Here is a 13,327-nt window from a genome sequence, read left to right on the forward strand (position 1 = left end):
ATATTAATGATTTGGATGAGAATTTAGGAGGCATGGTTAGTAAGTTTGCAGATGACACCAAGATTGGTGGCATCGTGGACAGTGAAGAAGGTTATCTAGGATTGCAACGGGATCTTGATAAATTGGGCCAGTGGGCCGATGAATGGCAGATGGAGTTTAATTTAGATAAATGTGAGGTGATGCATTTTGGGAGATCGAATCGGGCCAGGACCTACTCCGTTAATGGTAGGGCGTTGGGGAGAGTTATAGAACAAAGAGATCTGGGAGTACAGGTTCATAGCTCCTTGAAAGTGGAGTCACAGGTGGATAGGGTGGTGAAGAAGGCATTCAGCTTGCTTGGTTTCATTGGTCAGAACATTGAATACAGGAGTTGGGATGTCTTGTTGAAGTTCTACAAGACATTAGTTAGGCCACACTTGGAATACTGTGTACAGTTCTGGTCACCCTATTATAGAAAGGATATTATTAAACTAGAAAGAGTGCAGAAAAGATTTACTAGGATGCTGCCAGGACTTGATGGTTTGACTTATAGGGAGAGGTTAGATAGACTGGGACTTTTTTCCCTGGAGAGTAGGAGGTTGAGGGGTGATCTTATAGAAGTCTATAAAATAATGAGGGGCATAGATAAGGTAGATAGTCAAAATCTTTTCCCAAAGGTAGGGGAGTCTATAACGAGGGGACATAGATTTAAGGTGAGAGGGGAGAGATACAAAAGGGTCCAGAGGGGCAATTTTTTCACTCAAAGGGTGGTGAGTGTCTGGAACGAGCTGCCAGAGGCAGTAGTAGAGGCGGGTACAATTTTGTCTTTTAAAAAGCATTTGGACAGTTACATGGGTAAGATGGGTATAGAGGGATATGGGCCAAGTGCAGGAAATTGGGACTAGCTTAGTGGTATAAACTGGGCGACATGGACATGTTGGGCCGAAGGGCCTGTTTCCATGTTGTAACTTCTATGATTCTATGATTCTATCTTTACTCCTGTACTCAAATTCTCTTGTAATAAAGGCCAATTTGCTTTCCTAATTGCTTGCTGCACCTGCATGTTAGCTTTCAGTGAATCATGTACAAGGACAACCAGGTTCCTTTGAACATCAACATTTCTCAATCTCTCACCATTTAAAAAATACTCTGCATTTCTGTTTTTCCTACCAAAGTGGATAACTTCACATTTTTCCACATTATATTTCATCTCCCATGTTCTTGTCCACTCACTTAGCTGTCTATATCCACTTGAAGCCTCTTTGCATCCTCCTCAACTCACATTCCCACCTAGTTTTGTGTCATCAGCGAACTTTGAAATATTACATTTGGTCCCCTCATCCAAATCATTGATATAGATTGTGAATAGCTGGGGCCCAAGCACCGATCCCTGCGGTACCCCGCTAGTCACAATCTGCCAACCTGAAAGAGACCCGTTTATTCCTACTTTCTGTTTTCTGTCTGTTAACCAATTCTCAATCCATGCCAGTATGTTACCCCAATTCCATGTGCTCTAACTTTGTTCACCAACCTCCTGTGTGGGACCTTATCGAAAGCCTTATGAAAATCCAAATACACCACATCCACTGGTTCCCCCTCATCTATTCCACAAGTTACATCCTCAAAGAACTTCAATAGGTTTGTCGAACATGATTCCCCTTTCATAAATCCATGTTGACTCTGCCAAATCTATTATTATTTTCTAAGTGTTCTGTTATCACATCCTTTATAATAGATTCTAGCATTTTCCCTTCTACTGATGTCAGGCTAACAGGTCTGTTGCTCCCTGTTTTTTCTCTCCCTCCTTTCTTAAATACTGAAAGAGGGCCTGATAGATTTGGTTACATTTGCTACCCTCCAATCTGCAGGAACCATTCCAGAATCTATAGAATATTGAAAGATGACAACCAATGCATCCACTATCTCTATAGCCACCTCTTTCAAAACCCTGGGGTGTAACATTCGTGCCAGACAAGTGCCAGGCAATGACCATCTCCAACAAGGGAGAGTCTAACCACCTCCCCTTGACATTCAACGGCATTACCATTGCCGAATCCCCCACCATCAACATCCTGGGGGTCACCATTGACCAGAAGCTTAACTGGGCCAGCCATATAAATACTGTGGCTACAAGAGCAGGTCAGAGGCTGGGTATTCTGTGGCGAGTGTCTCACCTCCTGACTCCCCAAAGCCTTTCCACCATCTACAAGGCACATGTCAGGAGTGTGATGGAATACTCTCGACTTGCCTGGATGAGTGCAGCTCCAACAACACTCAAGAAGCTCGACACCATCCAGGACAAAGCAGCCTGCTTGATTGGCACCCCATCCACCACCCTAAACATTCATTCCCTTCACCACCGGCACACCGTGGCTGCAGTGTGTACCATCCACAGGATGCACTGCAGCAACTCGCCAAGGCTTCTTCGACAGCACCTCCCAAACTCGCGACCTCTACCACCTAGAAGGACAAGGGCAGCAGGTACATGGGAACAACACCGCTTGCACGTTCCCCTCCAAGTTACACACCATCCCGATTTGGAAATATATTGCCGTTCCTTCATCGTCGCTGGGTCAAAATCCTGGTACTCCCTTCCTAACAGCACTGTGGGAGAACCTTCACACACGGACTGCAGCGGTTCAAGGCGGCGGCTCACCACTGCCTTCTCAAGGGCAATTATGGATGGGCAATATATGCCGGCCTCGCCAGCAACACCCACATCCCATGAACGAATTAAAAAAAATGTCGATCATCAGGTCCTTGGGTCCTTGGTATTTATCGACTTTCAGTCCCAGTAATTTCTGTAGTTCTATTTTTTGTACTAATACTAATTTCTTTCAGTTCCTCATTCTCGCCAGACATGTGAGCATGCAGGCAGCATGCTTCCCTAAATTGCAGGGCCTCACGATGGCGCACTATGTAGTCATCAGGGCCCCGAGCAATAACTCATGGCATATATGAATAGGGAAAACAGAACCACAGGAACAGAATAATTTAGGTGAAAGCGTGATATCTTGGGAGCAGGCACAAAGTAAGCAGGGAAATAGCCCAAATATTCCAAATCTATCAGGCCCACTTTCAGTATTTAAAGAGCGGCTCATCAACATTTGGTTGCACTTAACCCCAACTATGTTGATCATTAGTCACCCAGTGTACAGGGTGAGCAGATTGCAGGATTTCCTTGTGGATCTGCTCGTGGGCCTATCAAAATCCACCATGCTAAGGTCCAGGATGTGTCGATTCACTGGGGAGGCTTTCACCGACTGTTGTTCATATTTTGATCTCTGTTATGCAGAAGGTTCACCACAGAATACCACCACATGGTACCCACTGGTTTTCGAGAAGCTTTCTGTAACTGGTTGGCACCACAGATAATCGACTGTGCTATTGATCCAAGTTTCCAATTGTTATTTAAGAGTGTACTAGCACACATTTTTGATTTGGACAGGTGATTCATTTTGATCAGTGGTGCTTTCATGCAGGGCAGTGCTTGTGGAATTGGCATCCCCAATGCCATCCCGTCGGCCTGAACAAAAGAGGACAGTTAGAGTCTGCCATACCAGCCATTGCTTGGGATTTTTTTGACTGAAATCAGAATAAAACCACCATTATGCACTTCACTATGCCGATATACAAATAATACCTTAGAGCAATTTCTAAGTTGTAATCTCATCTAAAGTTCAGATAATAGTCATAAACTGCATCTTTATAATTACTAAAGTGCAATCTTCATTTACGGCATTACTTCATCCAAACCTCAGGTTTAAACTAGAGTGGCAGGGGGATGGGAACCTGAGCAGGGAGACAGAGGAGGGGGAAACAAGGATAGAAACAAAAGACAGAAAGGGAAGAAGCAATAGTGGAAGGCAGAGAAAACAAGGGCGAAAAACAAATAGGGCCATAGTGCAAAATAATACTAAGATGACCAGCAATCTTAAAAAGACAAGTCTAAAGGCATTGTGTCTTAATGCGCGGAGCATTCGCAATGAGGTAGATGACTTAACAGCGCAGATAGATATTAATGGGTATGATATAGTTGCGATTACAGAGACATGGCTGCAGGTGTCCAAGGGTGGGAACTGAACATTCAGGGGTATTCAATATTTAGGAAGGACAGGCAAAAAGGGAAAGGAGGTGGGGTAGCGTTGTTAGTAAAGGAAGAAATCAATGCAATAGCGAGGAAGGATGTTGGCTCAGAAAATCACGATGTGGAATCTGTATGGGTGGAGCTAAGAAACACCAAGAGGCAAAAAATGTTGGTGGGGGTTGTCTACAGGCCCCCAAACAGTAGTGGAGATGTAGGGGAGGACATTAAACAGGAAATTAGAGACGCATGCAAGAAGGGTACAACTATAATCACGGGAGACTTTAATTTACATATAGGTTGGTCAAACCAAATTAGCAATAATACTGCGGGGGAGGAATTCCTGGACTGTGTGCGTGATGGATTTCTAGACCAATACGTTAAGGAACCAACTAGAGAACAGGCGATCCTAGACTGGGTATTGTGCAATGAGAAAGGATTAATTAACAATCTTGTTGTGCGGGATCCCTTAGGGAAGAGCGACCATAACATGATAGAATTTCTCATTAAGATGGAGAGTGAAGTAGTCAAATCCGAAACTAGCATCCTGAATCTAAATAAAGGAAATTACGAAAGTATGAGGTGTGAGTTGGCTAGGATTGATTGGGGAACTTTACTAAAAGGGATGATGGTGGATAGGCAATGGCTAATATTTAAAGAATGTGTGCAGGAATTACAACAATTATTCATTCATGTCTGGCGCAAAAATAAAACAGGAAAAGAAATTAGGGATAGTATTAGATCCAAAGAGGAGACATATAAAATTGCCAGAAAAAGCAGCAAGCCTGAGGATTGGGAGCAGTTTAGAATTCAGCAAAGGAGAACAAAGAGATTGATTAAGAGGGGAAAATAGAGTATGAGAGTAAACTAGCAGGGAACATAAAAACTGACTGTAAAAGCTTCTATAAATATGTCAAGAGAAAAAGATTAGTGAAGACAAATGTCGGTCCCTTACAGTCAGAAATGGGGGAAATTATAATGGGGAACAAAGAAATGGCAGAACAATTAAACACATACTTTGGTTCTGTCTTCACAAAGGAGGACACAAATAACCTCCCGGAAATGTTAGGGAACCAAAGGTCTAGTGAGAGGGAGGAACTGAAGGAAATCAGTATTGGTAAAAAAATAGTGCTAGGGAAATTAATGGGGCAAAAGGCTGATAAATCCCCAGGGCCTGATAATCTACATCCCAGAGTACTAAAGGAAGTGGCCCTGGAAATAGCGGATGCATTGGTGATCATCTTCCAAAATTCTAGAGACTCTGGAACAGTTCCTACAGATTGGAAGGTGGAAAATGTAACCTCACTATTTAAAAAAGGAGGGAGAGAAAAAACAGGGAATTACAGACCAGTTAGCCTAACATCAGTAGTGGGGGAAAATGCTAGAGTCTATTATAAAAGATGTGCTAACAGAACACTTAGAAGGCATTAATGGGATTGGACAAAGTCAGCACGGGTTTATGAAAGGGAAATCATGCTTAACAAATCTACTAGAGTTTTTTGAGGATGTAACTAGTAGAATAGATAGGGGAGAACCAGGGGATGTGGTGTATTTGGATTTTCAGAAGGCTTTTGACAAGAGGTTAGTGTGCAAAATTAAAGCACATGGGATTGGGGGGAATATACTGGCATGGATTGAGAATTGGTTGACAGACAGGAAACAGAGAGTAGGAATAAACGGGTCTTTTTCCGGGTGGCAGGCAGTGACTAGTGGGGTATCGCAGGTATCAGTGCTTGGGTCCCAGCTATTCACAATATATATCAATGATTTGGATGAGGGAACGGAATGTAACATTTCCAAGTTTGCAGACGACACAAAGCTGGGGTGGAATGTGAGCTGGGAGGAGGATGCAAAGAGGCTCCAATGTGATTTGGACAAGTTGGGTGAGTGAGCAAGAACATGGCAGATGCAGTATAATGTGAATAAATGTGAGGTTATCCACTTTGGTTGTAAAAACAGAAAGACAGATTATTATCTAAATGGTGATAGATTGGGAAAAGGAGAGGTGCAACGAGACCTGGGTGTCCTTGTACACCAGTCGCTGAAAGCGAGCATTCAGGTGCAGCAAGCAGTCAGGAAGGCGAATGGTATGTTGGCCTTCATTGCAAGAGGATTTAAGTACAGGAACAGGAATGTCTTACTGCAGTTATACAGGGCCTTGGTGAGACCATATCTGGAGTATTGTGTGCAGTTTTGGTCTCCTTATCTGAGGAAGGATGTCCTTGCCATGGAGGGAGTGCAGCGAAGGTTTACCAGACTGATTCCTGGGATGGCAGGACTGACGTATGAGGAGAGATTGCGTCGACTAGGTCTATATTCACTAGAGTTTAGAAGAATGAGAGGTGATCTCATGGAAACATATAAAATTCTAACAGGACTAGACAGACTAGATGCAGGGAGGATGTTCCCGATGGCTGGGGAGTCCATAACCAGGGGTCACAGTCTCAGGATACGGGGTATGCCATTTAAAACCGAGATGAGGAGAAATTTCTTCACTCAGACGGTGGTGAACCTGTGGAATTCTCTACCACAGAAGGCAATGGAGGCCAAGTCATTAGATGTATTCAAGAAGGAGATAGATATATTTCTTAATGCTAAAGGGATCAAGGGAAATGGGGAAAAAGCGGGATCAGGGTACTGAGTTAGACGATCAGGATGATCGTTTTGAATGGCGGAGCAGGCCTGAAGGGCCAAATGGCCTACTCTTGCTCCTATTTTCTATGTTTCTATGTTACTATCTTATGACACCATGAATGCAGAACAAAGCGAGACAGGTTTAAACTGATGAAAGGCCAATGACAGAAGGCCTTCGGGCAAAGAATGAAATGTCAATATTAAAATGTCTTCCTACAGAGAGCAATTAACACTTGCAATGTACTTATAGGTAGTGTAGTAGAGGCTTTATGTCATCTAATATACAGTTGGATGGTATAATGGAGAGGGGTAGGCTTGTAGGTTTTTTATAGATAGACGGGCAGAAGAACCTTTCTCATCTGCCCGTATCTTGTGATCCATCCCAGAGTGGAAATAAGAAATAACAAGGGGCTGAAAACTCCGGTGGGAGTAGTTTATAGGCCACCTAATAGTAGCTATACTATTGGACAGAGTAATAATCATGAAATAATAGGAGCTTGTAACAAAAATAATGCAGTAATCGTGGGGGACTTTAATCTTCATATAGACTGGGCAAATCAAATTGGCAAAGGTAGTCTGGAGGACGAGTTCATGGAATGCATTCGAGGCGGTTTCCTAGAGCAATATGTCGTGGAACCAACCAGGGAAAAGGCTATTTTAGATCTTGTATTGTGTAATGAGACAGGGTTAATTAGTAATCTTACAGTAAAGGATCCTCTGGGGAAGAGTGATCATAAAATGATAGACTTTCACATTGAGTTTGAGAGTAACATACTTAAGTCAGAACAGTCTTAAACTTAAATAAAGCCAATTACATAGGAATGAGGGGCGAGTTGGCTAAGATAGATTGGAAAATTAGATTAAAGGGGATGACGGTTGATAAACAATGGCAAACATTTAAAGAAATATTTCAATATTCTCAACAAATATACATTCCGTTGTGAAATAAAAACTCCACGGGAAAAGTGATCTACCCATGGCTAACTAAAGAAGTTAAGAATAGTATTAGATTAAAAGAAGAGGCCTATAATGTCGCCAAGAAAAGTAGTAAGCTTGAGGATTGGGAGAGTTTTAGAAACCAGGAAAGGACGACCAAAAAAATTTATAAAAAGGGAGAAAATAGAATATGAAAGTAAACTAGCAAGAAATATAAAAACAGATTGTAAGAGCTTCTACAAGTATGTAAAAAAGAAGAGAGTAGAAAAAGTAAATGTTGGTCACTTAGAGGCTGAGACAGGAGAAATTATAATGGGGAATCAGGAAATGACAGATGAGTTAAACAAATATTTTGTATCTGCCTTCACAGTAGAAGACATAAAAAGCATTCCAGAAATAGTTGGGAACCAAGGGACTAATGAGAGTGAGGAACTTAAAGTAATTAATATCAGTAGAGAAAAAGTACTTGAGAAACTAACGGGACTAAAAGTCAATATATCCCCTGGACCTGATGGCCTACGTCCGAGGATTCTAAAAGAGGTGGCTGCAGAGATAGTGGCTGCATTGGTTATGATCTTCCAAAATTCCCTAGATTCTAGAACGGTCCCAGCGGATTGGAAGGTATGAAATGCAACACAGTTATTCAAGAAAGGAGGGAGAGAGAAAACAGGGAACTACAGGCCAGTTAGCCTGATATCAGTCATTGGGAAAATGCTGAAATCCATTATTAAGGAAATGGTAACAGGGCACTTAGAACATTATAATATGATTAGGCAGGGTCAACATGGTTTTATGAAAGGGAAATCATGTTTGACAAATTTATTAGAGTTTTTTGAGGATGTAACTAGCAGGGTAGATAAAGGGGAACCAGTGGCTATAATATATTTGGATTTTCAAAAGGTAAGTTGCCACATAAAAGGTTGTTACACAAGATAAGGTCTCACAGGGTTAGGGGTGACATATTAGCATGGATAGAGGATTGGTTAACAGGCAGGAAACAGAGAATAGGGATAAGAGGGTCATTTTCAGGTTGGCAGGCTCTAACTAGTGGGGTGCCACAAGAATCGGTGCTGGGGCCTCAGCTATTTCCAATTTATATTAATGACTGAGATGATGGGACTGAGTGTAATGTATCCAAGTTTGCTGACAATACAAAGCTAGGTGGGAAAGTAAGCTGTGAGGAGGACACAAAGAGTCTGCAAAGGAATATAGACAGGTTAAGTGAGTGGGCAAGAAGGTGGTAGATGGAGTATAATGTGGGGAAATGTGAAGTTATTCACTTTGATTGAAAGAATAGAAAAACATAATAATTTTTAAATGGTGAGAAACTAGTAAATGTTGGTATTCAGAGAGACTTGGGTGTCCTTGTACAAAAAACACAAAAAGTTAGCAAGCAATTAGGAAAGCAAATGGCATGTTGGCCATTATTGCAAGGGGGTTGGAGTACAAGAGTAAAGAAGTCTTACTATAATTGTACAGGGCTTTGGTGAGACCTCACCTGGAGTAATGTGTACCATTTTGGTCTCCTTATCTAAGGAAGGATATATATAAGGACTTGCCTTAGAGGCGGTGCAACCAAGGTTCACTAGATTAATTCCTGGGATGAGAGGGTTGTCCTATGGGGAGAGTTGAGTAGAATGGGCCTATGCTCTCTGGAGTTTAGAAGAATGAGAGGTGATCTCATTGAAACATATAAGATTCTGAGGGGGCTAGATAGGATAGATGCTGAGAGGCTATTTCCCCTCGCTGGAGAGTCTAGAACTAGGGGGCATAGTCGCAGGATAAGGGACCGGCCATTTAAGACTGAAATGAGGAGGAATTTCTTTACTCAGAGGGTTGTGAATCTTTGGAATTCTCTACCCCAGAGGGCTGTGGATGCTGAGTTGTTGAGTATATTCTGGACTGAGATAGATAGATTTTTGGACTGTAGATTTTTGAATCAAGGAATATGGAGATAGGGCAGGAAAGTGGAGTTGAGGTCAAAGATCAGCCATGATCTGATTGAATGACGGAGCAGGCTCGAGGGGCCGTATGGCCTATTCCTGCTCCTATTTCTTATGTTCTTGTGATCCCGTACTCAGTATAAATTAGTCTTTCAGGTGATCCTTCCCTGTTAAAGAAAACCAGTTCAGAAGGTGGAATACTGTTTTAGCTCTCCAGCACAGCCACTAAACATTCGCATTGGTTTCACTCTGGTGATAGTGCATGTGGCATTCAGACCCTTTTCAAATTTTAATTTTATGAATTTGGAGGCACGGTCTATATGATAAATATAAATTTTAATTATTTTCAAGCTACTTATAGAAAATAGATGCCAGTGCTAATGTTTAGCCACTTTTCTTGCAGGTCTCCTTTCTCAGTACCTGTCTCCAGATCTGACTCATTCCACATGGATTCTGGCTCAAATTTCACCCTTCCCATTTCAGATCCAACCATGATATCGACATCTCTGTGATATTCAACGTTCCTCTGACCACTGCTCTTGCTGATTCATGAAATCCACCATGACCAACAAGCACCACATACATTGTTTCAACCTCTCTTCTTCAGCCTAAATCACTTTATTTTAGAGCTGTTTTGGTCCTCAGTTCTGTATCATCCTTCCTCTCATCCAGCACCTTAACACAAAATTTCTCCCTTTCAGGTGGCAAAGACCGTAAGCTTCAACAACTTTAGGACGTCAGCTGAAATATCCTCCAGTTCTGAAACGTCAACTCCACTGTTCTCTTCACAGATGCTGTCTGATCTGCTGAGTCCAGCATTTTCTGTTTTTGTTTCAAATCTCCAGCATTGGCAGAATGATAGTTATTGTATATAAAATAGAACTACCAATTTATATTTATCATGTGGACCGTGCCTCCAAATTCATAAAATTAAAATTTGAAAAGGGTCTGAATGCCACATGCACTATCACCAGAGTGAAACCAATGCTAATGTTTAGTGGCTGTGCTGGAGAGCTAAAACAGTATTCCACCTACACCACCAGTTCCTCCCTCCCAATTCCTCCCCACCCATAACCCTTACCAGTAGAAGCTACCAGTTCTAATGTATCCAGATTATTTATCTGTGAAATACCAAACCCTTTGCTTTGGCCCAGCAACCACGTTTTGCTCAGGTCAATAACAATATGAATATTGGATACATAACAAAAGGTAAGCACCAAACATCCTTTAGTGTTTTATTTATCCTAAAACATTTTTAATACTTCAGTGGCAATAATGCCACCTGTGACAGAGTTCTTTTTGTTTCTTATTTTGTTACATTTGTGGGCTTTGCTGTGCATTAACTCATCACACAGCAGGTGTGACGGGAAGCTCTTTATCTCCCACTTAGAGGGTAAATTTGGAAGAGTTTTTCCCAAATGTTGCTCTTACAACAATAATAATATATAGTGCCTTTCATATCAAAAATACTGTGCAAACGTCAGCTCCTTACTATATCTGTTACTGGGGAAGCAACATTTCAAGTTGTAAAGAAGTTCAGCCTTGGCTCAGTGGTATTCTCACCTCTGAGTTAGAAATTTGTGTGTGAGAGCTCCACTTCAGAGAGTTAAGCACATAATCTGACATAATTCTTCAATATAGTACTGAGGGATGACTACTCTGTTGGAAGGGCCATCTTTCAGTCATTAAACTGAAGCCATGTCTGCCCTTTCAAGGAGAAGTAAAAGATTCCATGGTACTCTAAGTATCCTTCAACTAACACCACAAAAAACATATTTTCAGGTCATTTATCTCAACATTAAATACTGGGATCATGTCACCCCACAGTCTTCTTTTCTCTAATTTGAAAAGCTTTGTGAGCTTCTCCTCATAATTTGGAGCTCTGAGTTTCAGATTCATTCGTTGCGCTATCTGCTCTCTCTCCAATGCATCAGTGCCTTTCTGAGGTAGGATTCCATTTTGAATATGTATCATTGATGGTAAGGAGCCCAAAATTGTAGCCACAACAATGTATGAAGTACAAGGTTAGAAGAACTTGTTTCAACTTACAGCCAAATGCCCTTGAGATGTATTCTAGTCTTTGATTAGCTTTGTTGACAACAGCTTCACATTGACCAGAAATGTTCAGCTGATAATCAATAATTACACCCAGATCTCTTTCCCGTTCCACCCTTATTAACAGACACCTTGGGCCCGAATTTAGCAGGCCTGCGGGTTCCCAGCGGGTGGTCCTCCGGGAGCGTGGTCAACACGCTCGGCGAAATTAGTGGGTTGCCCGCGCGATCGTAGCAGGCAACCCACTAATAGGAATCAATTACCTGCTCCTCCGGGGTCCACGGCGCTGGCCTGCGCGTCGGTCGGGCTGCGCATGCGCAGTACGATCTGTCAGCTGGAGGCTCTCTAGTTAAAGGGGCAGTCCTCCACTGACAGATGCTGCAACCAATGGGACAAATTGCAGCATGGAGCAGCCCAGGGGGAAGGCTGCTCCCAGTTTAATGATGCCTCACCCCAGGTATCATCAGATGAGGTGAGGAGGAGGGGGAGGACACAGATCTTCCCCCTGGCGGGCGGGAGGAAGCGGCCTGCCTCTGCCACCAAGAAGGCCTGGCTCAAGGTGGCAGAGGGGGTCACCTGCGCCACCAACATATGGCCCACCTGCATACAGTGCAGGAGGCGCTGCAATGACCGCAGTAGGTCAGCCGCAGTGAGAACACAAAGTCTTTCCCCTACACTCCGTCTGCCACAACACTGCCCCCACCCCACATCTCCTTCGGCACCGCCAACACTATTCTGTCACATCACCCTTCATACCCACTCACACCCCATCCTCATCTTACCTCCACCTACTCACCTCGCCAGTACTCACCCTGCCACTAACACGCAACCCACTCCTCATACAATCTCATTGCTCCATCCCATACTCACCCTCTCGTGCATCTCCCTCACGGCCAGCCTCACTCAACCTGCCACCACCTGTGCTGCAGCCACAGGGCATGCATCACATATGTGCAGTAGGCAGCATAAGGCAAACGTCTCGTCAGCATGAAGGGGGTGCACAAGGGTGTCTGAGGGTTTGTCATGGGTGTTACCCATATTGAATTTCAGAGCTACAAACAGCACACATTATATTGACACCACCACTGCCATGTCTCCGCGAATCCTGTCCGTTGTGTCCAATAATGCCCGCTCCTGGGTATCACTATGAGGACCCACCACTGATGCCACCCATCGTGTTACTGCAGAGTAGGTGCAGGTGTATTTGCAGGGCTCGTCCGCGCAGACGACTGAGAGACATCGGCGGTGTAGCCGGCTGCACCCTGGAAGGATGCGGAGGAGAAGGTGTGGAGGGCAGTGGTGACTTTGCCAGCGACAGGTAAGCAGTTGGTGCTGGGGCCAGCCAGGAGCAGCTCGGCATGAAAGAGGCTGCAGATCTCCACGACTACATGTCGAGCGAATCTGCGCCTCCCTGTGCACTGCTGCTCGGAGAGGTCCGGGGAGCTGCGCCTCGGTCTGTGGACCCTGTGGCGAGGGTAGTGCCCTCTGCGACGCGTCTCTCTCTGCGGTAGCCCTCCCTCCTGCTGTGCAGGTGGGCGTGCAACAACACCGTGTTGGGGGGATCCACGTCCCTGCGGCGGACGGCGTGGACTGCGAGGCTGCTGGTGCTGGTCATGCTCTTCGTCCTCCGAGGGTCTCCACACACCACCCATCTGGCAGGTGTTGGTCTGAGGGGTTGTGCAGGGTAGGTGTGTGG

This window comes from Heptranchias perlo, chromosome 4 (genome assembly GCF_035084215.1).
Source record: "Heptranchias perlo isolate sHepPer1 chromosome 4, sHepPer1.hap1, whole genome shotgun sequence".
Taxonomy (NCBI): Eukaryota; Metazoa; Chordata; class Chondrichthyes; order Hexanchiformes; family Hexanchidae; genus Heptranchias; species Heptranchias perlo.